Source organism: Protopterus annectens, chromosome 17.part0, assembly GCF_019279795.1.
Source record: "Protopterus annectens isolate FY-2018-M chromosome 17.part0, PAN1.0, whole genome shotgun sequence".
In the NCBI taxonomy this organism is placed as follows: Eukaryota; Metazoa; Chordata; order Ceratodontiformes; family Protopteridae; genus Protopterus; species Protopterus annectens.
The window spans coordinates 518550332-518576451 of record NC_056751.1 but is presented as its reverse complement, the minus strand read 5'-3'; positions in this window follow the sequence as shown (position 1 = coordinate 518576451).

The following is a 26120-nucleotide window of genomic DNA, read 5'->3' as shown; positions in this document are numbered from 1 at the left end:
GGGGGGCCCTAGTTTTGACACTACTGAGTTGAGAGAGCTCAGCCTCCGGTTTGGATAAATGGTTGCATCTCTCACATATATTTGTATTTCTTGGGGAGGTGAGCATTGTCTGTGTACATGGGGCAGGTGTAACATTGCCTCAAGATTCACAGATTCAACTTGTTGTAGCTGGCCTTAGTGGATTGTATGAGTGGACATATGTTATTGCCATACTACTGATCAGAGACTACAATCCTTTTTATGTTTGCTCTATCATGTAGTAGCTTCCTCATTCTCTTGCATGGTTTGGTAATGGCTAGAGTCCACCATGCCAGATGCCTGCGTGTATGGCATTGTGTCTTGGTTTTATTTGGGATTGCATAATCCATGCATTCCTGGCAGTGTTCATGGAATGCCTGTATAACAGGTTCTGAGGTGTGGCCCATATTTTGCACCTGCACAGGGCCTTTAATGGATTCCACATCAGTTTGGAGGAGTGCAACTTTTGCTTTACACATTTCTCACTGTGGTTTTCTGGCCAGGGACTGTGGTCAGGATGTGTATATCCGGTGTGATTACTCTATGGTCTGGTCTTACCAGTGAGGGATACACTTCTCATCTTGCCATCCAGTACCCATGCTGCTGATTATCACATCCAGTATGCTTACCCCTCTTGTGGGAGTGGTACGTTGTTCCTGGGCATTTTGGTTTATGGATTCTAGGAACTTTTCTCCTACAGAGTTGGAGCTAGAATAATGCTCCCAGTCTATGTTTGGGTATTTTCAGTCACCCAATATAATGTGCTTTGTTGGGCTTGATATATTCATATATTCCAACATAGGCCAAGTGCAGTTCCTGGTGTTAGGACGGTAGTCTGTTGCAAGCTATAAACCGGGAGGCAGTTTTAGCCACTGTTACTTGACCATGGCTAGTCCATGCTGCTTCTTGTTGTGGTACCAACATGGGGTGTGGTTATCCTTGACAATTATTGCTAGTCATCTTCCTTTTGTAGCTTGTTCCATGTTTTGTGGCTGTACAGCACAGTATGAGGTGTAACCTGGTAGTGTTAGGGTGCTGTTGTGAGCCTTGATCCAGTTTTCTATTACAGGACAGATATCAACATTCTCCATACTGGGGGAGTTTAGACTGCATGCATCTTGCTGTTTAGACTTCTGGCATTGGGCAGCATTACATCTAGGTTCTTATCCCTTGTGATACCTATGGAGGTGGGTTTGTGTTTTGAGCCTTACCTATTCAAGGCATGCTGTGGGTAACAACAGCCTTTGCCAGTATCCATAAGGCGAGGACCGATAGGTGCACGCCACCCCTAGCAGGTGGAGCATCATGTCATGCTCAGCATGTCATCCCAGGTGGGCACACATTGGATCCCCTTTGACTAACAGCAATACTTCAGCCAATTATTGCAATTGATCATCTCATCGTCATATTGTGGCATCATGCTTGGTGAGGGTAGGATGTTAGTCAAGGTCATCAAGTTTGCATATACTACAAGGTGTTACATTGCTTAACACATGGCATTCATGCCTCAGGTGGTGCTGCAGGGCTGCCTCTGTTGGATGCACATACTACACTTCCTGTACATGTTTGAGAGCAGGTTATGTCATCTTAGGCATCCCTGTTATTATATGAGTGAATCAGAGAGGGGTATCATTCCCAGGGTTCCTACTGAGCCATTGTATGTGCTATGCGTTGCCTCTTTGCCAAGTCCAGGGCATACTGGGCACGCCTCATTCTGCCTACTGGGGCAGGCTCAGGTTGTTCCTCCTCCGAGTCACGCTCTGCCTGTGATGGCCTTGGCAATGGTGGGGGGCTGTTTGGCCCAGCTCTATGCTGATCCTGCTGCAGCTGTTTTCACAAGATCATATTATGTAGCATAGCACATACCATGACAATTTGGGTACATGTAGTTGGTGAGTACTGCAAGGCTCCACCAGATGTGTCCAGACACTGGAACCGAGACTTGAGCAGCCCAAACATACGCTCTATTACATTACGTGTTTGTGCGTGTGCCTTATTATGGTGTTCCTGTTCAGGTGTGTATGCATTTCTGATGGGTGTCATCAGCCACGGCTCCAGTGCATAACCTGCATCCCCCACTAGGTGTCCGTGTGGGATGTCCCCATTGGCAAATGTCTGGTACAGCTGTGTCAAATGCCAGATATGGGAATCATGGTAGCTCCCAGGGCAGCCAGCACACACATTCATTATTATGCCCTGGGCATCACACACGACCTGGCAGTTGATGGAGGGGAAGCCCTTGCGGTTTATGTAGGCCCTACCCGGCTTACCTGCTGGTGCTTTGATGCGTATGTGCGTGCAGTCTATTGCACCCACTACCTCAGGGTATTCCGCTATTTGCTGGAAGAGACGCATATTGCTGGCCAATACCTCACGGGCATTGGGGAAATATACATGATCACTGACATGTGTTGACATGGCATCCAGGAACTGGTACAGTTCCCTGGAGGCTGATGCCTGTGATATCCACATCATATCACCAGTTGGTCTCTGGAAGGTACCTGTTGCTAGTATTCTTAGGCCAACACATACCTTGGTTTCCACTGGGATGGGTTCCCCTCTGTTGGTTCTGTGTGTGAGGCATGGCCTGCACAGCTCGACAATTTGCTGCAGGAGTTCTCTGTCCACTCTATAGCGCTCCACTATCTCCAGCTCATGTAACCCATGGAAGGTGACCCTGGGCCTGTACACTCTTCTCCATCTCCTCACTGTGGGTTGTCTGGCACCATTTGCATTGTCACCACCCTCAGCAAGTCGCCTATGTCTCATTATGACAGCTATGGCAGCCCCTAACATTTCTGCTCTGAGTTCAGCTTTTTCAGTTTTCACTTCTAATAGCTTACTCCTGTCTTGCAGTGTCTCTTGAGAGAAACATCCTGCACTGCTGTTTGCAGAGTTTTAAGTGCTTGGCTGGGCTACTATTCTGCCTGTGTAATTGCCTGCTTCTAATTGTTTTCACCTGCTAGCTCCAGCAGTATTCCCTGCTAGCCTCCTACTAATTCTGTTGCTTAAAACCAAAAAGTTAACCCAAATTCAGGGTATTAGCAAAAAACAATAAAACAATAACTCCATGGCCACTGCACACCAAAACGCCAGTCAACCAGGTAGCAGCTGATTTTGAAACAATAACTCAGGAACCAAGCGAAAATTCTTTCCAAAATCGCAGTAATTTTAATGTAAGACTTAGCGCTTTCACCTTACAAGGCATCATCAGAATCAAATAATAAATACACCCTCCCCCAATATATACTGAAACCTATTGCAATTACATATTAAACAATTAAAACCAACCAATGAGCCTTCAATGTTAATTAACATCCTATTAACTCATAATAATCTCATAAAATTCAACTATTAATACATCAAAAAAAACAAAAAAATGTATACTTGTATGGGCTAATAACATATACACATAACTTACACACAATAATATTTCTACTTCTCATTAATTCTAAAATTTAATAAATAGATGTACTCATATACAATTATATATCATGTTAATCACCATGATACAGTTGATGAAAAAAAATATAAATATATATATATATATATATATATATATATATATATATATATATGTGTGTGTGTATATACACTTGAACAATGATGTTATTAAAATAAATAACTACATGTACAAAATCTACAAAAATTGTGATCTATATATCAAGAGTGGCTTGATGGAAATAAAATCATTAAGACCTGGGTACTTCATTGCATTCAATCTTAACTGCCATTCCATCTCCTTCAAAGCCACCCTGTTCTTAACATCACCACCCTTTTCCACATGTACCCGGTCAATCACAAAAAACATAAATTTCTTAAAATTATTACATTTCAAACTATGAAGATACAAAGCATTATGAGTGTCTTTGTTTTTTATGGATCTGAGGTGTTCAGGAATCCTATCTCTAAGTCTGCGGGTTGTCATCCCAACATAAAATGCATCGCAGGATGAACAATTCGCCACATATACTAGATTCCTAGAATTACAGTTACAAATACCTGGACAAGGTAAGTTGTACTGATAACCTGAAATGACCACATAAGGGCCATCAGCAATAAATCTACAACTTTTACACCTTCCACATTTACCCATCCTAGACCTAGTATGTGGCTTATTCCTTTCCAATATAGCCTTCAAGTTTTCACCCCTACTGTAGACTATCACTGGCTCATTACCCACCACTGCCTTCAAATCATTGTTCAAACAATAATTCCACACACTTCTCAACACCGCACACAACTCCAAGGACTTATCATTATACTTCATGATAAAACAAGGTCCCTTTTGGCTACTAACACCTGTCACTACATTAACTTGTGAGGCCTCAACCTCCAATGACTCATCCCCCCTCAAAATAGGAAAATAGATTGTGCGTCTTTTCTTAAATATTTCCTTTTTCATGCTTAGCAACAGCTTGATTGGATACCCACGTTCCAACAACATACCAATCAATTTAAAAATTTCCAATCTAAAAATCTCATCACTACTCACCAATCTCGAAATTTGTACCATCTGACCCTTAACCACCCCTTTTCGCTGATGGAAGGGGTGGCAATTACTGAAATGCAGTAATGAATTGGAATAATTTTCCTTCCTATAAATGGTACTAGATACCTCATCATCAACCTTTGAGATACTAATATCCAAAAAATTAATGCTATCTGCACCCCAGGTATAGGTAAACCTTAAAAACCCAGTAGTATCATTGAGGTACTCCACAAACTCTACTGCTGTTGCTTCATCACCATTCCACACAATCAATATATCATCCAAAAATCTGTTGTAAAGTATAATATTGTTCTTATATCTTGAGGAAAATACAAAAGCCGTTTCCCAAGCCAATAACACCAAATTGGCATACACTGGGGCACACTTGGCCCCTTAGCAACTCCAGAGCATTGTTTGTAAATCTCACCTTCAAATTTAATAAAATTGTTGTTTAGAACCAATTCCATCAAGTCATAGAACAAGTTTAATCTTGATTTATCAATAGTATTACTCCTGTTCAGACTAAAAACCAATAGCTCCAAACCTTCATCGTGAGGAATGATGGAAAAGAGGTTAACAACATCTATTGTTAAAAAACTGTACTGATCAGTTTTATTCTTAACCTCCTTCAGTCTTTCCAAACAATGCCATGAATCTCTAAGTATGTGGGGCACTTCAGTTAAAGCTGACTTGGTCCATTCATCCACAAAGGCCACTAGGGGTTCTGTCTTTGAACCCCTGGCAGCCACAATGGGCCTAAATTGTAAATTCTGAATGCCCTTGTGCACTTTAGGTATGCCAAAAATACACGGCAAAGTTGGATTTTTAACTGTCAAAAAATCAAATTCAGTTTCATTAAGCACCCCTTGAAAAAGTGCATCTTGCAGAAACAAATCAATCTTAGAATATGCTCTATTCACCTCATTGATGGATACTCTAGAATAAATGGATTGATCATTCAGTACCCTAGACATAGAGGTGGAATAGTCAATCCTGTTCATAAGTACCATCCCACCTCCCTTATCTGGTTTCATACACCTGATATCATTTGAAGTTCTAATTTCCTTTAACAATGTTCTTTCCTTAACCGACAAGTTGTCAATTACTTTACTGGGTAATGAACAAATTCTCCTAAATTCAAATTCCAATAATTTTTCAAAAGCAACAAATTCTGGACATGGAGGTGGAATAAAGGTACTTTTTCTTTTTAGTAAAGATCTTGGAGCATTACTTTCACCTACGTTAAGTGACTTATTGTCATAAAAATATTTCTGTAGGTTTAACCTCCTCACATATAGTTTTAAATTGGACAAAATGTGCGCTATGTCCAGTTTAAAGCTGGGAACAAAGCTCAGACCCTTTGTAAACAATTCAAAGTGCGTATCCCCTATCTCTGTCTCTGTATAATTATAAATAGTGAAGCCCTTTTGCTTCAAAATAGTACACTTCAAACCTATGATATATATCAAGCACAAAGTCATCTTGTGATTGTTCTATGTCCCTACAAGGACTATTGCTAATAACAAGCTCATTAACTTCATTACCATTAAAATCTTCATTGACTAATAATGCATTGTTAGCCAAGAACATATCAGCACCTAAATTACAAAAACTCAATATATCCAGGTCTTCGGTCCTATCACTAAAATTAAAACAATTATTACTTTCTTGTACCATATCATTGTAAAATACATCATCCTTAGCAAACGAAGGCTCATTGGAAAGGTCAACAACAAAATCATTACAAACAGTTTCACTCAAATTCCCTTGTGATAACCCCCCCTCCCCCTTTAAAATCCATTCTGGGGATAGTAAGTTGTCCTTGTTCCCTGGTTCAAAAGTCTCTCCGATCTCCGAGGACCGTGATACACATCCAAAAAAAACTCATCAACAGCTGTTAACTGTTCATCAAAATTGTCACAATATCCAACATTGTCTATATTCTGTGACAATTTAGTTTTAACAAAAGAAGTTTGACGAAGCAACCTTTTCCCCAGGGGGTATGCACAATTATTAACATATTCAGCCATGTCTCTGGCTAATTTTTTGCTCTTAACTGATTTACTATGGTTAACAAAATTTTCCAAATCCTAAATAACCTTGTTAAAACTTGCTTGCTGTTGGAAAAAAAGCAAATCAGTAGTTATACTAAGATGCAATTTTGAGATGTACTTCCCACAAAGTACACATTTTGGTGTTATTATTATCAATAATAATGTCTAATAACTCCATACCTGCTCGATCGAACAGTTTAATTAAATCGTCAAAAGCATTAGACCCATACTCTATTCCCATGGGCAATTTCCAGATCCGTAGCTCTGTCGGCACCTGCTTATGTTCCTTCGATTGAGTAAGAAACCAATTATCCAATTGCATAGCCCTTTACTTGGTACAAAGTTTGTTAATTCTAAAAATTTGCTCTTTGAGTATAGGATAATCAGCTCTACTCTCTCCAACACAGCAGCAGTATCTCCAAACGCAGGCGTCTCAAGCCACGACTCTATTCTAAAATCACTTCCAGGTCCCACAGTCAACGCTGGAGCAACCAACAAACCTCCGCTCATCATGTTTGGTTTCGCTGTAGCCCCTGCCGTACATTTAGACACCACCCCACTATAGGAAGTAGACGGATTGGGTAACTGTCCAGGCATTATCGAACTCGCTGGCAGTGAATGCAATGTAAAAAGCTCCATCTGTGAGTTCGTAGGACTGCCCTCGTCAGCCACTCCATTATCATCCTTATGCTGGGCATAAACCTTAATTAGCTTGTCCACCACTCCAGCTAGCTCCTTCAATATATTCTCCATAACGCCACCACAAAGTCAAAAGGCGTCGGATAGCAAAGCCGAGTCGAGGTAAAACCAAAAAGTTAACCCAAATTCAGTTGCTTCCTTTTTCCTTTCTGTTTCCTCAGAGGGGAGCAATGCGCATACCAGCAGAAACACGCTCACAGTGGCTTACACGCGCGTACACATGCTTACACGGTTTAGAATCTTCTTATTTGGGTTAAAACACACGCACACCAGCACAAACAGTCTTACAAGTCTACCAACAGGCTCCCACATGCTCAGTCTGCCTTACACGCGCGCACACTGCCCTACTCGCGCCACATGGTGCGGACACGTGCACATGGATGCCCAGCAAGAAACTTTGGTGTAAGCGACAGAGTACACCTTCCATTTCTTGACTTTCCCATGCTTATCTTGTGGCACTCCTCTTTCCATGATATGTGTCTGACATCTGTCATGTAACACTGACCTCCAATGAACTGCATTTCTTTCTGCCATTCCCCCCTGTGATGTCACCTATCTGCTACTCTGTTCCTCCCCCTTATGTAACTCTTACACTACTCTGAATGTGCTCATTTGCTATGTGACAGTGGGATTCAGTATCCTAACACTCATTTACATCAGATTGCCTACTAATGCTTAGTTACATGTCTTAGACTCAGCTTCCCCCCTTAGTAACCACTAAACGGTGGACATGTTGTTTTTGGTCTGCTGGTCCCTGCATTGTAAATCCATGTATTGCATAAAACCCACATTTGTGGGTTTATAACCTTCATTTTTTATGTTTTATATAGCGCAGCCCGTTTGCGCGGGGCTGCGCTGCATTTAAACATCGGCGATCGCAGAAAAAAAATATATTTATTTCTCATATTTGCATCAGGGTGCCTTGCCAATGGCCACATATTTGGCAAGTGGCATGCTGCCTGACACATATGCACCCTTTATTTGGAGCTGACATGGCTCCATTGTGTTATTTGCAGAAACGTACTCAGTTGTCAACTTAGTACATTTCTGCAGCTAACACTGCTCTTACAAGGGCTGGTTTGGGCTTCGTGGATTGCTAATTTACCTCATTTTCATGCATTTCGGCTGCAAGTGAGGTGATTAGCATATCCACGCCCAGTCCATGTAAGAGACATTTTAGCTGGTCTCTTACACGGAATTTCGGGCTGTTCCTGGATCGCGAGGGCTGCATGGAGTCTTACACTACTCTAAGACTCCGTGCAAGCCTTCGTGAATCCTGCCCAATGTTTTTAATATCATTATATAATCAGAATGCGATATGAAAATTCATGAGTTCAGGTGAATTTAATTGACTTTTATATATAAACAGACAAACATGGATGCCATGTACATATAATTCATAACCATGATAGAAAACTAAATAGTTCACTTCAAAGTGTGGGTCTTGGTGGTTTGTTTCTCATAACTGTTACACTAAAATAAATGCATATTGGGAAGGTACATCTGAAGTATAAATGGCAAAGTTTTATAAGTCAAAAATAAAGTTGACAGAAGGTGATAATAAACCACCAATTAAATGATAGATAGGAAAGAATTACTTAAGGCTTTGTATAAAAGCATACAAAGGAACATAAACTTATTCTGTTGTGATAAATTAAAACAGACATCTTATGTAGGATTTTTAAAAGTTACATTTGAATATTTTCATCCAAGTTCAACATCTAACAGTTAACATAGAGAACTGAAGCTATGGTTTGTTAATGACAGATTCCTATCCTAAGGGTACAAGATTTGATTCATCATCCTTCATTTGTTTACTGCATAACCTTATGCAAATCTTTTAACCTGACATGTGCTTTGAGATTAATGGAAATTTGGGATAAGCTCCTTAATTGTCTCCTGAACTGCATGTCTAGTAAAGTACAGTTGTGTACACTTACCATAAATGTAGATGTGCGAGTGTATTCACTGTTGCAGTCATTACATGTGGGTAATCTGCTGGCAGGTTGCCCTCAGTCGGCATGATTAACAAAGTCTTGGGTCCTGCGTCGGTTGCTGTCCCTTCTTATATGACGTCAGGTCATCAGGGGTATAAAACATGGATCCAACGCCATTACATCAGCTTTTCTTACCCCAGATGTCAGGTGCCCCCCTAATGGGGAGCAAATAAAATTAAAAAACACAAAAATATACCTCCAACCAAAAGCAAATACACCAAAAAGGCTTTTAAACATAGTAAAAGAAAGTAGAGGTATAGCCAGAAAAAATTAGGGGGCTGGAGGGAAGGTAACCAGGACTGCAACAGTGAATACACTCGAACATATACATTTATGGTAAGTGTACACAACTGTACTATGTTCTTCGTGTTTCACTGTTGCAGTCATTACATTTGGGTAGATTCCAAAAGCTATGGTTGGGAGGAGGAGTTTATACAGCGTTAGGGCCAGCTATAAGGCCCTGCAAGACAGCAGTGGCAAAGCCAGCTCTGGATTTAGAGAAAATTGGTAAATGATAATGCTTGGTGAAAGTATGTACAGAACTCCAGGTAGCAGCTTCTAGAATATCCCTGGTAGGAACACCTCTGAGAAAGGCTGCAGAAGTAGATGCAGCCCTGGTGGAGTGAGATCTGATCCCCTGGGGAATAGGTTTTCCATTATGCTTATAGCAGAAATCCATTTAGAAATGGTTTGTTTTGAAATAGCCTTTCCCTCTGCCCCTGCAGCAAATGCTACCAGCAATTGATTTTCTTCGAGATTTAGTCCTGTCCAAGTAGAATCTAAGTTGTCTGTGCACATCCAAGGAATGCAGAATCTGTTCCCCTTTGTTCTCTGGATTGGGAAAGAAGGTAGGCAAATGAATGGACTGATTAAGAGGCACACTGGAAACCACCTTGGGCATGAAGGATGGATTGGTCCTCAGAGATACCCTGTTCGCATGAAAGGTGATGAAAGAATCCACTTCCATAAGGGCCTGTAATTTAGATATCCTTCTAGCTGAAGTGATTGCTAAAAGGAAGGCTGTTTTCCAAGAGAGAAATTTTACGTCTGCAGTAGCAGCTGGCTCGAAAGGAGGTAGAGTGAGCTTTTCCAAAACAAAGTTAAGGTCCCAGGCAGGGGCAGAGGCTCTCCTGGGTGGTCTCAAGTTCTTTGCCCCTCTGAGATACTGCTTGAGAAGGGGATGAGAGAAGAGGGATGGTTCTATGTTATAGTGAGCTGAAATAGCTGAAGCATGGATTTTAATAGAGGAAAAAGACAGGCCCTAGTGAAGCATTTAAGTTAAGTATTGCAAAATCTGATGTAAATTGGGTGCAGCTGTGCTCATCCATAAAGATTGGTTCCAGGCACAGAATCTTTTCCATTTGTCAGCATAAGATTTTCTAGTACTAGGCCTTCTCACCTCTAAGATGACATTCATCACAGGTTTGCTGAGGGATGATAAGGGTGAATTTAAGTGATTAGCCAGGCTGCAAGGTTCAATGTTGGAAACTGAGGGTGCAGAATTTGGTTTTCCTGCTGAGACAGCAAGGAAGGGGTCTGAGGCAGGTGCTATGGAGATATTTGTGACACACTGCACAGGAGTGGGTACCAGTGTTGGCGTGGCCAGTCTGGAGCAATCAAAATCATTCTTGGTTTGTCCTGTTTGATTTTTAGCAGAACTTTGAAGAGCAGAGGCAGAGGGGAAAAGGCATAGACTGTTAGTTTTTTCCAGCTGAAGGACAGAGCATCCACTTTCCAGGCTTCTTTGTGGGGAGTCCTTGTGCAAAACATGTCCAACTGGTAGTTCTGGGGGGAGGAAAATAGATCTACATCTGGGCTCCCCCATTTGCTTTTCAACATGTTGAAAATCCATGGTTCTAGTTTTCATTTGTGTGGGTCCATGAGATTTCTGATTAGTCTGTCTGCCAGTGTATTCAATTTTCCTGGCAGGAATTGAGCTTGTAGGTGCACTTGGTAGCTCAAGGCTGTGTTCCACAATGCCATGGCTAGTCTGCAGAGGGGGTAAGAATGTGTACCCCCTTGCTTGTTTATGTACCACATAACCGTGGTATTATCTGTCTTTACCATTAGTTGTCCTGGAAGAATGTAGTCCTTGAAGGCTGTCAGAGCATTCTGTACAGCTAACATTTCTTTTTGATTGATATGTGGTTGCATTTGAATTGGGTTCCATTTGCCCTGAATGCACTTCCCTGCCAGGTGAGCCCACCATGCATAGTCTGATGCATCGGTAGTTAGAGTTTGGGTGGCAGGAGGTAGTGTGAATGGCAGTCCCTTGTTTTGGTGGCAGGCCTCTGCCCACCATAGGAATTCCAGGTGTAGGCAAGGTATGATAGGAATCATTGTTTCCAGGCTGTGACAGTGTTGACTCCACAGACTTTTTAAGTACCACTGTAGTTTCCTCATATGCAGTCTTGCATATGGAATTAGAAGAATACAGGAGGCCATGAACCCCAAGGCTTGCAGTATTTGTCTTGCAGATAGCAGGGTTTTTGTGGCCACTTGTTTGAAGTAAGTTACCAAATGAATGTGCTTCTCTGGCGTGAGGAAAGCCATCTGGGCAGTTGTATTATTCAAGCTTGCACCCAGGAATGTAATCTGTTCAGAGGGTACCAGTTGTGATTTCTTTTCATTTATGGTGAATCCCAGACAAGTTAGAACCCTTTTTACAAATGCCAGATGATTTAGAAGTATGCCCTGGTTTTCTGCCTGAATTAGACAATCGTCCAGGTATGGATATATTTGAATATTTCTTTGCCTGCAAAATGCAATAACTGGAGCCAGGCACTTTGTGAATACCCTGGGTGCAGTAGACAAGCCAAAGGGCAGTGCAGAGAACTGATAATGCAAGTAACCTGCTTTGAAGTGTAGGTATCTTCTGCAAGATTCCCTGATTGGGATGTGCAGGTATGCTTCTTTTAAATCTAGAGTTGCCAACCAGACATCTTTGCCTAGCATAGGAAGTAACTGGTGAAGAGTCAGCATCTTGGATTTTGGAATGTCCAGAAAGGTGCTTAGAGTAGACAGGTCCAGAATTGGACGCCATGATTTGTCTTTTCTGGGTACCAAAAAAAGCCTGTAATAGAAACCTTGTCCCTTTTCCTCTTCTGGTATTGGTTGAATAGCTCCCATGTTTAAAAGGGAAAATACTTGTTTTTGAGCCTCTGCCCACTGATTTGGGGGCAGGTCTGGCCACCCTTTTGGTGTTGGCAACGTGTGGAAATGAAATCTGTATCCCTGGGACACTATATTTAAAACCCATTTGTCCTGGGTTATGAGTTCCCAGTTCTTTGCATGAAGAGCAATCTTTCCCCCCAAAGGGGTGGCTAAAAGGTAAGTGCTTAGGAATTTTAAAAGAAAGTCATTGAGACTGTTTACCATAGGAGGGTGTCTTGTTATTTCCAGATTTGGAAGTGGAGGCCCCCCATTGCTTAGTTCTGAGAGTCCCCTGGGACTGAAACCTGGGTGTTTTTGGAGTGTCTGCATTTGGCTTGAGAGGATCTGGAAGGAGCTGGAAAAGACCAATTCTTAGTAGGCCAGTGTTTACTAAATCTTGGAGGTTGCACTTGTAAAAAATCTTTAACAGTTTGCATAGATTTAGCTTTAACTATCATCTTTTTTAGAACTCCTTCAACCTTATTGCCAAACAGACAGTCCTGATTTAAAGGAGCATCCAACAATTTTGCTTTAACATGATCAGGCAAAGATTGCTCCTTTAGTCAAACATGCCTTCTAAGCACAGGCCCAGTAACAGCAGCTCTGCAAGAGGCCTCTAAAGAATCAAAACCACATTGCAAGGTATGTTTTCCAACTTGTTCAGCAGAATGCAATAAATCCTGTAAATCTTTATTTTCCACACAGTCAGGAATCAACATCATTTTCTGTTTAAGCAGTCCAATAATATGCTGTTGATATTTTAACATATGAAAGTGGCAGTTTAAAGCCCTGATTGCCAAGGTTGAAGAAGTACAAACCTTCTTACCCCATCTATCCAGTGCCCTGGAGTCTCTATCAAGAGGGGTAGGAATTTTAGCAGTAGAAGCCTTAATGCCCTTGGTCCCCTGAGAAATGGTTTCTGGATCTGCAACAGGATTTTTGAAAAGGAACTTATGGGACTCAGGAACCCTGTAGTATCTGTCAGGTTTACTAGGAGCTGGAAGAAGGGATTCAGGGGCCATACTGGATTCCAAAAACACATCATCAACAATGTCTACTACAGGAGGTACAGCCAAGGGTCTATGCTGAGGTAGAAGAAAGAAATCCCTATGCCTCTTTTTTGAATCAGAAAATTCCTGACTTTCCCAGTGGAATTGCTCCCCTAAGGTATGTAAAGTTTCCCCAAAGAAAAATCCTCTGGAGGGGAAGAAGAGGGAATGGAATCCTCTGCATCAGAATCCTCTTAAGTAGGTATGGACAAATCCAGGTAATTAGAATAGTCAAAAGAAACAGAAACCTGATCAGAAGATTCATAATCAAGCTCAGCCCTAGTCCTCTTGGGAGGGGGGGGGGGGTTGACTACCCCTGATTAGAGTAATTAGATCTTCAGCCATTGTGATCATTTTTTTTTAGGCATAGGGGCCTGAACATGTGTCCTGGGCATCATTTTTTTAGACATAGATCGAAATTTAGGCCTTAGTAATGAAGGTGCAGTCGATTTAATATGCAAGTCTGTAGGCCTGAATACACCCTCAGAAGCTGGTGCCTGCACAGCGGCACCGGACCCATCCAAGGTAGAGACATCCGCGGGTTCCATAGGTGAAGCGTCTCGTGGCATACCGGACTCTGAATGGGTGTCAGTAGAGTTCTGCGAATCAGAAGTAGTGGGTATCAGGGGCTGCGAAAGTGCCTCACTGAGTACTGGGGAACTGACGACTGGCTTAGGAGAAGCATCGTCGGCAGTTTTGGACCTCGGTGGCTTGTCTCTGTCTTTATCTTTGCATTTTTTTGGAATCCTGATAGACAGCTGGCTAACTGATGACATTTCTGGATAATTAATCCAAGAACTGAAATATTTATTGGCAAAAATGTACCGATGACGGATAGTGTGCTGAGTAAATAAAGCACAAAACCGACAGCAAGGTATGTCATGGTCAGGGCCTAGGCAAGGAGTACAGTATGAATGAAAATCTTTGTGAAGCATTTGCTTTCCACAAGTAATGCAATTATTAGCTTTTACTGACATTGGTAAGGAGCAAGGAAAAGTTTCCCCAATGGGGTACTTAGCTTTAAGTTGAAGACTTCGGTTCTGAAACTCGAAAATGAAAATTTCAGGAGTCGGCCAACCGGCATTTGCAAACTGCTTCTGCTTCGGGCACCGCACAGCAAGAAAGACTGATGTAACGCCGTCGGATGCATGTTTTATACCCTCGATGACCTGACATCATGGAAGAAAAGACAGCAACCGACACAGGACTCAAGACTTTGTTAATCAAGCCGACTGAGGGCAACCTGCCAGCAGATTACCCAAATGTAATGACTGCAACAGTGAAACATGAAGAACATCTGCCAATGAGCCATATTTTAAAAAGTGTTCTTTTCTCTGTTAATAACATGCCTCACACTGTAAAAGCCAGTGCCCTAAATCCCTGCTGCTAGATCAATACCTAGATACTGAAACTGATGACCACCCAAAGGGTGTTCTACAGCATCATTAAATGTATGATCACATTACCAACTAATAAATACTGGAATATGTTCAGCCACCTGCTACTTAAACTGACTGCCAGTTTTATTTACAGGCACATTCTTGGCTATCCAAAGAGCGATGTTCATTCATATCACAATAATATGTGTAACAATGTCATATTTTTTGCCTTTTATATCATAGCAAAATTGTTTTGCTGTTAGTGTATAATAAATGCTGCTATTACATTTATAAAAACTTCATCTGTTTGATCCCTATAAGCAAACTTGTATTCATTGTTTCTGTGAAAATCAGAACCCTGTCTTCTAACTAATTTTTTTTTTTCTATACAAAAAGACACTAAATACTGTGCACTATATCCCTGGGACTACCAAAATCTGCTACTTATTTTGTGACAGATCTCATTGGGTACATCTAAGTTTTATAAGTCAACATCAACCTTCATTTGACTTTAATAAAAGGCCATTAAAATGAGGAAAACATGAACATGGATCAGAGTATAAAGATTTATAAAGGGACTGTTGCTTCATAAACAAATGCTCATTAGCAGTTTTGTAAACGGACAAAATGCAAATAAAAAGTCTAATTTTTGAATGCATAAATGTGAATAAATGCAAAATAAAAATGGGAAAAAAATTAAGACAAGACCCTGAAAGCTATGGACTTTCTGCTATGGTGCCATAAAGAAACCTGCCCATACTCATTAGTAGGAAGAAGTTAAAAATAAATTGTTGAAATAGCAATACAATTCAATAAAGCTATCAGGATCAGAGTAAGATTAGATAATAACTGGTAGGATTTTTTTGCTCCATGTCAATCAGAAAACAAAGGAAAAAAGCACAACATTTAAGAGGAAATGCTCATCTATCAGCAATGAATGAAACACTGTGATAGTCCCTAAAATCAATATAAACAGAACAATGGCCAAAACAGGAAAGGAAGATTCAGTTACTTTAAAAGAGGCGCTTGGAGAAATCAAAAAGCTGAATTCAACACTGCAACAATTCATGGTGAAAATACTGCAGATATCCAGGGAGGTGAAACTGGTCCTCAGCAATCAAGCCAATGTAATGCAAGACGATATTCTGTAAACTTTGCAGCTATGTGTAAGGGCAGAAATGGTAGAGGTCAGGAAGGATATGGCAGTGAAGTTACTATGAGATCAGCAGAACATGTCATGAAGAACGAATTTGTGCTTAAGTGGTATTCCAAAAGGCGTGAAGGAAAAAAGTTGGAGGAGTTTATTAATCAATTGCTGGACAAATGGACTAACATTTCTGTCTATACCATCAGAATTGAAAGGGTATTTAAGGCATCTCGGAGCACAGACAAAACAGTTAAATCCCAGACAATTTATGGTTTGATTCAAATGCTATAGGTAAAAGGAGACCATCCTGCCACTTGTGTGGAAAGTAAGTGGAAGGAGGATGTGCATACAAGCAATAATATGTATAGACCAGGACTTCTCTGTTAAAGCAAGGAGGTAGATTTCGGCCTTTTTACTGGTGATCAAACTACCAACAGGCAAGTAAAAAAGAGTGAAACTACAATATCAAGTTGTCTGAAGACACCAAGGAGGCATTTAACTGGCCTGAAGACAGAGGACTGACAGCAACAGAACCAAACAAATGGGCATCTATGACCCAGAAGGGAGAGTATATAAATCAGCAAATGGGTGATGTGGGAACAAACAGTGCTCACCTAGGGAGATTATTTCCACTAGTTATAAAATAGCAGATTTTAAAAGAAAAAGCATCAGTTGCACAACTGGAGGAATAAAGCACCTACCACAAAGTGTGCCCTCTTATAAGTACTAATATACAGCTGGAGACCATTGGAATAAGGGTATTATTATTTAAGGTTATGGGAAAATAAAGCTCATGGATGTCAACAGGGAGAGCTGGAATAACATAAATGACTGGAACAAAGGGTGGTGTGAGTAGTACTGCATAAAGTGGGGTAATACCACTGTATTATAACAGCAGTTATAAACCATAATCTGAAGGTGTAGATTGAGGTCATGGAAATATTTAGAAATGTGAATACAATGCTTAAGAATGTGATAGAGAAAGTAGCACACATTTAATTACATATTTGAGTTATGACAAATAAGAAACCAAACTGTTCTCCTCGATGGGGGAGTTTTCATGTCACAACTAACTTAATAGATTTTTGCTTGCATATAAAAGATGGTCCAGGGTTGGAAATGTGGGGGCATAATTTGTGCAGGGTTGGAAATGTGTGGCATAATTTGCACATATATAGCTCATGCCTTGGGAGGACATAAAAATCTATATGTATTATTGTGTATCCCTGTTTTTCATGTAGTTCTCCAGTTAACCATTTTAAACTTTGTCTGTTTTCTATAAAGTAAAGATATATTTTGTACTTAAGAATTCAAGGATGAGCAGTTTGTAGAGTACTTTTGTGTAGGAGCCAGATTCTAGTAGGACAAAAAGGATTAATCAGTACTTCATTAAGGTGCAGAAATGTGTTAATATGGGCATTTACTATCACTTCAGTAATGATCGCAGATGAGTTGATCCTCAGAGAGGTGGGAAGAAGAAAGGAAGTAAACTTAAACAGATAAAGACTGTTCCCATAGTGAGCCGGAATGTTAATGGTCTAATTAAACCTGTGAAGTGAGAAAGAGTGTTGGCAGCAGTAAAGAAGTAAATAGTGGAATGTTTAGCATTAAATGAAACCAAACAAGGTTCACTCTGGGGACCAAATCAGAGTATGAGACCCTGTAGCATACACAATGTCAGAAATAATCCAAAGAAACTGCTGAGCTTAGAAGGTTGAATTTAATAACGCTTGTGACCAACAAAATGCGTTTTCGAATATCTTCATCAGATAACAAACACAAAATCAATTACATACATCACAAGAACCACCCATCTTTTATACCCTACAAAATTGAATAATAGAATCATGTTAATTATCAATCAAGTAATTTGAACAATCTGTAAAACTTGCCCTGAAAAAATATATATTTCCATGGCTCTTCAAAATGTTCTATACAATATATAAGGATATGTTGATAGTTGAATGTTAAACTAAATATTTCTTGTTAAAAAATATTTTATTATAAACATATTAAAAAATATTACAAAAGTGTTAATGTTATAAAATGTGTATATACAAGGGAATATAATAAATTCTGTAAACTTGTAATCAAAATACTGCCATCAAGTGGACAAAATAAGAATTAAAATTTATAATTTGGCAGCCCTTAATTTAAGAACTGGGGTTATTGAGAGCATTTCATTTAAGCCTGGCTCCTTAGTAGCTTCCAGAATAATTTGCCAATATAACTCTCTGTATTCAAGTTTGTTTCCCACATGCCACCCTGATTTCTTTTGGAACAATTTCTAATACAAAGAATCGGAAGACTGATTCCTTGCAAACCTGAGAATGCCTATACAAAGCATTGTTCATTTTATTTTTCTTCATTTCATAGTAATGTTCATATATTCTCGATTTAAGTTTTCTCAGTTTTTCCACATAAAACGAAAACAGGAGTGGCATGTGGTATAGATAAACTACCCCTGTCGTATTGCAATTGGCAAATTTGGATGATGTTATAGTTTTGTTTCTACTCTTAATAATAATGTTAACTCCAGTGTGTATGTATTGGCATTGGGAACATGATCCACATTTGTATGTTCCTGTTCTGTGTGACTCACTATCACACCCCTTGCTGCCCCCAAATTCAAAGATATTTTTTAGATTCATGTCTCTTCTGTATATAAAATTCAAAGGTTGATTTTTTATAAGTTCAAGGTCAGTAAAATTTCTAAACTTTTCCCACTCTTTGGTAATAATATTTTTTAATAATACTGTGTCACCTGTGTAGTCCATTATATATGCTTTAGAAAAATTCTTGTTTTCACTTGGGGGTGTATTAGTGTGTGGAAATTCTTGTCCCAGTATAGGGGCAAATCTCTCCTTTCTGCCCTCTATTACCACATTGTAAATTTCTTTTATTAAATAATTGGGGTATCCCCTGTCCTTGAACATGTTCATAACAAATTGACTGTCAGAATAAAAATCACTTTCATCAGAAGTCATCCTGCTTGTCCTTATGAGTTGTCCCTTTAGTATGTTCCTTTTCTGACTGAAGGGATGCCCACTAGAAAAATGCAGGTATGAATTTGAAAAAGTAGGTTTTCTATAAACCTTAGAGACAAAATGGTCATTGCTTTTTATTAATAAAACATCTAAATAAATGCATTCGTCCATATTAATTGTATATGTAAAATCTAAAAAATTGGTAGTACTTTTAATATATTGTAAAATTCATAAAATCTGTCAATAGTATCCGTCCAAAAAATCACTATATCATCTAAAAAGCGCTTGTATAACACCCAACAGTTCGCAAATTCACATTCATTAATGAATAAAATTTCCCACCATGATAAAATAATATTTGCATATGTGGGGGAACACTTAGCCCCCATAGCCACTCCTTTTTCTTGTCTGAAAAATTCACCCTGATAAAACATGAAATTATTCTTTAAAACTATTTCCATTAAAATAAGACATGTTTTAAAAATGTCTGGCATTATGCATCTGTGGTGTATCATGCTTTCCTCTACTATTGACAGATTTTATGAATTTTTACAATATATTAAAAGTACTACCAATTTTTTAGATTTTACATATACAATTAATATGGACGAATTTATTTATTTAGATGTTTTATTAATAAAAAGCAATGACCATTTTGTCTCTAAGGTTTATAGAAAACCTACTTTTTCAAATTCATACCTGCATTTTTCTAGTGGGCATCCCTTCAGTCAGAAAAGGAACATACTAAAGGGACAACTCATAAGGACAAGCAGGATGACTTCTGATGAAAGTGATTTTTATTCTGACAGTCAATTTGTTATGAACATGTTCAAGGACAGGGGATACCCCAATTATTTAATAAAAGAAATTTACAATGTGGTAATAGAGGGCAGAAAGGAGAGATTTGCCCCTATACTGGGACAAGAATTTCCACACACTAATACACCCCCAAGTGAAAACAAGAATTTTTCTAAAGCATATATAATGGACTACACAGGTGACACAGTATTATTAAAAAATATTATTACCAAAGAGTGGGAAAAGTTTAGAAATTTTACTGACCTTGAACTTATAAAAAATCAACCTTTGAATTTTATATACAGAAGAGACATGAATCTAAAAAATATCTTTGAATTTGGGGGCAGCAAGGTGATAGTGAGTCACACAGAACAGGAACATACAAATGTGGATCATGTTCCCAATGCCAATACATACACACTGGAGTTAACATTATTATTAAGAGTAGAAACAAAACTATAACATCATCCAAATTTGCCAATTGCAATACGACAGGGGTAGTTTATCTCGCCACATGCCACTCCTGTTTTTCGTTTTATGGAAAAACTGAAAGAAAACTTAAATCGAGAATATATGAACATTACTATGAAATGAAGAAAAATAAAATGAACAATGCTTTGTATAGGCATTCTCAGGTTTGCAAGGAATCAGTCTTCCGATTCTTTGTATTAGAAATTGTTCCAAAAGAAATCAGGGGTGGCATGTGGGAAACAAAACTTGAATACAGAGAGTTATATTGGCAAATTATTCTGGAAGCTACTAAGGAGCCAGGCTTAAATGAAATGCTCTCAATAACCCCAGTTCTTAAATTAAGGGCTGCCAAATTATAAATTTTAATTCTTATTTTGTCCACTTGATGGCAGTATTTTGATTACAAGTTTACAGAATTTATTATATTCCCTTGTATATACACATTTTATAACATTAACATTTTTGTAATATTTTTTAATATGTTTATAATAAAATATTTTTTAACAAGAAATATTTAGTTTAACATTCAACTATCAACATATCCTTATATATTGTATAGAACATTTTGAAGAGCCATGGAAATATATATTTTTTCAGGGCAAGTTTTACAGATTGTTCAAATTACTTGATTGATAATTAACATGATTCTATTATTCAATTTTGTAGGGTATAAAAGATGGGTGGTTCTTGTGATGTATGTAATTGATTTTGTGTTTGTTATCTGATGAAGATATTCGAAAACGCATTTTGTTGGTCACAAGCGTTATTAAATTCAACCTTCTAAGCTCAGCAGTTTCTTTGGATTATTTCTGACATTGTGTATGCTACAGGGTCTCATACTCTGATTTGGTCCCCAGAGTGAACCTTGTTTGGTTTTGTGTTCAGGAAGTTCACCCTATCATCTCCTAATTTCTGGTTACAGTAAAGTTTTGGAGATGGCCGAGGCACCAGGAGCAGAGACCCAAAACGAATCAGTTCTCAATGAGAAAGGAGAACTGAGGAAAGTAATCGGACAACTTTCCCAACTGATAGAATTGTTAACTCCGGTTTGTTCTTCTATAGTAGCTTTAGCTACACAACCTTTACATTCACCGAATTGTCAATCAAACCATTTGAGGGAAGTCCCTCCCTCCAGAGTTCAAATGGACAGAGCACTTCCTGTTTCAAAGGAACGCTACAACGCCGAGACAGCAGTACGACCTGTTTTGCCACCCAGTATCAACGATTTTGACGAATTCCCCTTACTATTAAGAACTGGATCTAATACCAATGAAGTACCTACACAGGGACGATCGCAGCTTCACAATGAACCGAAAGGACAGCGTGAGCGGCGCTCACCACGCACACAAGGTGACTTTCCCATATGTACTACAGCAGTTGATCTAAAATCATTTTTAGAAAAGGAATTTGTTATGCATTCACCGGACATACATTCAGAGGAGAACAAAGCAGAAAATCCTTGTTATAAGGATAGTCTGGACTTACTATATTTCTATTTAGATAAATTTGAAAGGTTAGGCTGTGACAATGTTTATTTAAAAATGTATTGACAGGGAATAGTCCCCAAAGGTTTACGTATTGTCAAATACCCAAATAGGGTGGAAGAGGGTTCTACTTTTCACAAAGAGCTCATTAACATCTTTGACAAATGTGGCCTGGACATTGTCAGAGCCATTATAGCAGAAAATGATAGGATAAGATCTCATCTTATCACTAAAATTAATAAAGTTAATTCTAACATTACTAGCGACCTTATGTTTTCAGTCCAAGCAGAGAAAATTGTGTATAATAGTATTTTTAACAATATAGAAAAAGAATGTGTCATTAACATGAAAAGAAAAGCCCTCAAGCTTGAGAGGGATATTAAAGCTTATAGTACAGGGACAGCATATCCTAAACCTAAATTATACAACACCTACAAAAGGGAAGACGAGGGTGTTATTTCAGATAATGACAATGTTGGGGTAGAAAATGATGGTGATTTTAACAACCCTAACGAAGTTGATAGTACTAGTGACATCCCTTTAGAATATATTCCCCCTCTGAGGAGGTCGGATCGATTACGGAACAGGACAGTGGTACGCTATCAATACCCACTGTATCCACACAGGGAGAACTACAGGAACTAAATAGGGGGGTGGATGTAATTAAACAAGATGGACATATTTTTGAGCTGAACCAATATAAAATTTTTAACTATAGTTCTGTTGAAGTTACCAAAGAATTTTTTGAATTATTTATTAAAGGTTTTAAGTTTATTCCTATTAGAAAGGTCAGCATACCTAGAGCCATAGTTGACCTAAAATTGTTTTTAAGGAAACAAAATTTAAGTCTAATATTTGATGGCAAGGTGAATGTTAATAGTACCATTCAAACAGAACTAAAAAAGAAAAGTGTTTTCAACCCCCCACTACACCCCCAGTTAAGAAATTTTGAGAAAGTTATGGAAAGTGAAATAAGGAATTCAGTGAGGTGCCACCATGTTTTTTCTAATTTAACTAAAGAACAACTTATTTTACTAGACAGTTTGAAGAGAAATAAGAACCTAAGAATTATGCAACCTGACAAAGGGGGAGGTGTGGTTTTAATGGATGCCATTTCATATGAATCTAGGATGAAGGAAAGTCTGTATAACACTTATAATTATACTAAAGCTTCCATCAATGAGGTTAACATCTCCAAAGCTAAGATTAATGTGATCCTTAATGATTTATTACTCGAGGGTTCCATTGATTTGGATACCTATCACTTTCTTTCCACTCAGAATCCAAGAGTTCCATCTGTATTTGGTATCCTAAAGGTACATAAGAACCAGGATGATCCACCCTTAAGATTAATTGTTGCCTCAGAAGGTTCTATTACCACTCCTTTAGCAAAATTTATTGACACAAAATTAAAAGATTTATCATACTGTGGAATAAATACCTTGAAAGATTCATGGGATTTTTTAAGACAAGTTAAAAAACAAATGTTTTGCAACCAAATAATTTTTATTACTTTGGATATTGTTGATCTGTTTGGATCCATACCCCATGATGTCGGATTATTATGGCTAGAGGAAAGCATGATACACCACAGATGCATAACGCCAGACATTTTTAAAACATGTCTTATTTTAATGGAAATAGTTTTAAAGAATAATTTCATGTTTTATCAGGGTGAATTTTTCAGACAAGAAAAAGGAGTGGCTATGGGGGCTAAGTGTTCCCCCACATATGCAAATATTATTTTATCATGGTGGGAAATTTTATTCATTAATGAATGTGAATTTGCGAACTGTTGGGTGTTATACAAGCGCTTTTTAGATGATATAGTGATTTTTTGGACGGATACTATTGACAGATTTTATGAATTTTTACAATATATTAAAAGTACTACCAATTTTTTAGATTTTACATATACAATTAATATGGACGAATGCATTTATTTAGATGTTTTATTAATAAAAAGCAATGACCATTTTGTCTCTAAGGTTTATAGAAAACCTACTTTTTCAAATTCATACCTGCATTTTTCTAGTGGGCATCCCTTCAGTCAGAAAAGGAACATACTAAAGGGACAACTCATAAGGACAAGCAGGATGACTTCTGATGAAAGTGATTTTATTCTGACAGTCAATTTGTTATGAACATGTTCAAGGACAGGGATACCCCAATTATTTAATAAAAGAAATTTACAATGTGGTAATAGAGGGCAGAAAGGAGAGATTTGCCCCTATACTGGGACAAGAATTTCCACACACTAATACACCCCCAAGTGAAAACAAGAATTTTTCTAAAGCATATATAATGGACTACACAGGTGACACAGTATTATTAAAAATATTATTACCAAAGAGTGGGAAAAGTTTAGAAATTTTACTGACCTTGAACTTATAAAAATCAACCTTTGAATTTTATATACAGAAGAGACATGAATCTAAAAAATATCTTTGAATTTGGGGGCAGCAAGGGGTGTGATAGTGAGTCACACAGAACAGGAACATACAAATGTGGATCATGTTCCCAATGCCAATACATACACACTGGAGTTAACATTATTATTAAGAGTAGAAACAAAACTATAACATCATCCAAATTTGCCAATTGCAATACGACAGGGGTAGTTTATCTCGCCACATGCCACTCCTGTTTTTCGTTTTATGTGGGAAAAACTGAAAGAAAACTTAAATCGAGAATATATGAACATTACTATGAAATGAAGAAAAATAAAATGAACAATGCTTTGTATAGGCATTCTCAGGTTTGCAAGGAATCAGTCTTCCGATTCTTTGTATTAGAAATTGTTCCAAAAGAAATCAGGGGTGGCATGTGGGAAACAAAACTTGAATACAGAGAGTTATATTGGCAAATTATTCTGGAAGCTACTAAGGAGCCAGGCTTAAATGAAATGCTCTCAATAACCCCAGTTCTTAAATTAAGGGCTGCCAAATTATAAATTTTAATTCTTATTTTGTCCACTTGATGGCAGTATTTTGATTACAAGTTTACAGAATTTATTATATTCCCTTGTATATACACATTTTATAACATTAACATTTTTGTAATATTTTTTAATATGTTTATAATAAAATATTTTTTAACAAGAAATATTTAGTTTAACATTCAACTATCAACATATCCTTACATATTGTATAGAACATTTTGAAGAGCCATGGAAACATATATATTTTTTTCAGGGCAAGTTTTACAGATTGTTTAAATTACTTGATTGATAATTAACATGATTCTATTATTCAATTTTGTAGGGTATAAAAGATGGGTGGTTCTTGTGATGTATGTAATTGATTTTGTGTTTGTTATCTGATGAAGATATTCGAAAACGCATTTTGTTGGTCACAAGCGTTATTAAATTCAACCTTCTAAGCTCAGCAGTTTCTTTGGATTATTTCTGACATTGTGTATGCTACAGGGTCTCATACTCTGATTTGGTCCCCAGAGTGAACCTTGTTTGGTTTTGTGTTCAGGAAGTTCACCCTATCATCTCCTAATTTCTGGTTAGCATTAAATGAACCCCACTTAACATAAGAAGAACATGTAAAATTAGGGAGGAGATAGTTTGTGCTGGCAGCTAGCACACAGTACAGAGGTGCCAGAAGACAGGGAACACTGTTAAGGGCATCAAAGTAACTGTTGTATGAGATAATAAGTAGGTTAGAGGATTGAAAGGGGAGCTACACAGGAGTCAAGGTTCATATGGACAGGTCATGACAATAATCTTTCTGTATACCACCTAGAGCAACACACAGGGAATCTGCAGAATTCACAACAGACATTATAAATTTTATATGACAGATCTGTCCTAATAACAGGCGAATGGAATCAAATTCATAAAACAAAAGATACCATAGGAAAGCATAGGGTAAGAAAACTCACAATGATTGAAAGATACACCAAGGTATTGTTCAATATTTTAGGTTTAATGAACATCTGCACAGCCAAAAACTAAACTAACATTGTTTAGTTATAGGGCATTTTACTCAAGAAGACATGACACATGGTCTTGTATACTATATGTTACCTATCAGTAGAGCTGGAGAATTTACTCCAGGAAGTAGAAACAGGACCATTGACTTTTTCTGAGTACACCCCATTGGAGGTTATACTTAAGATTATGTGTCAGTCACCTTGATTAAAACACTGGAGATTTCACCACTTAAATTAGAAAATGTTAAATATAGTGAATAGATTATAAAAACTATGCAGGACAAGATATTCTAGCATGAAATATCAATAATTAAATGTTCGGTGCAATATAAATGTGAGCTAAGATGTGAGGTGCGGTCTATGGAAAAATAGAAATAATTGCAGGAAAGAGAAATAAGGCAATAGTAGTATAAGAAAGAGTAAGGGAATTGCAATTAAAAGGAAAATGAA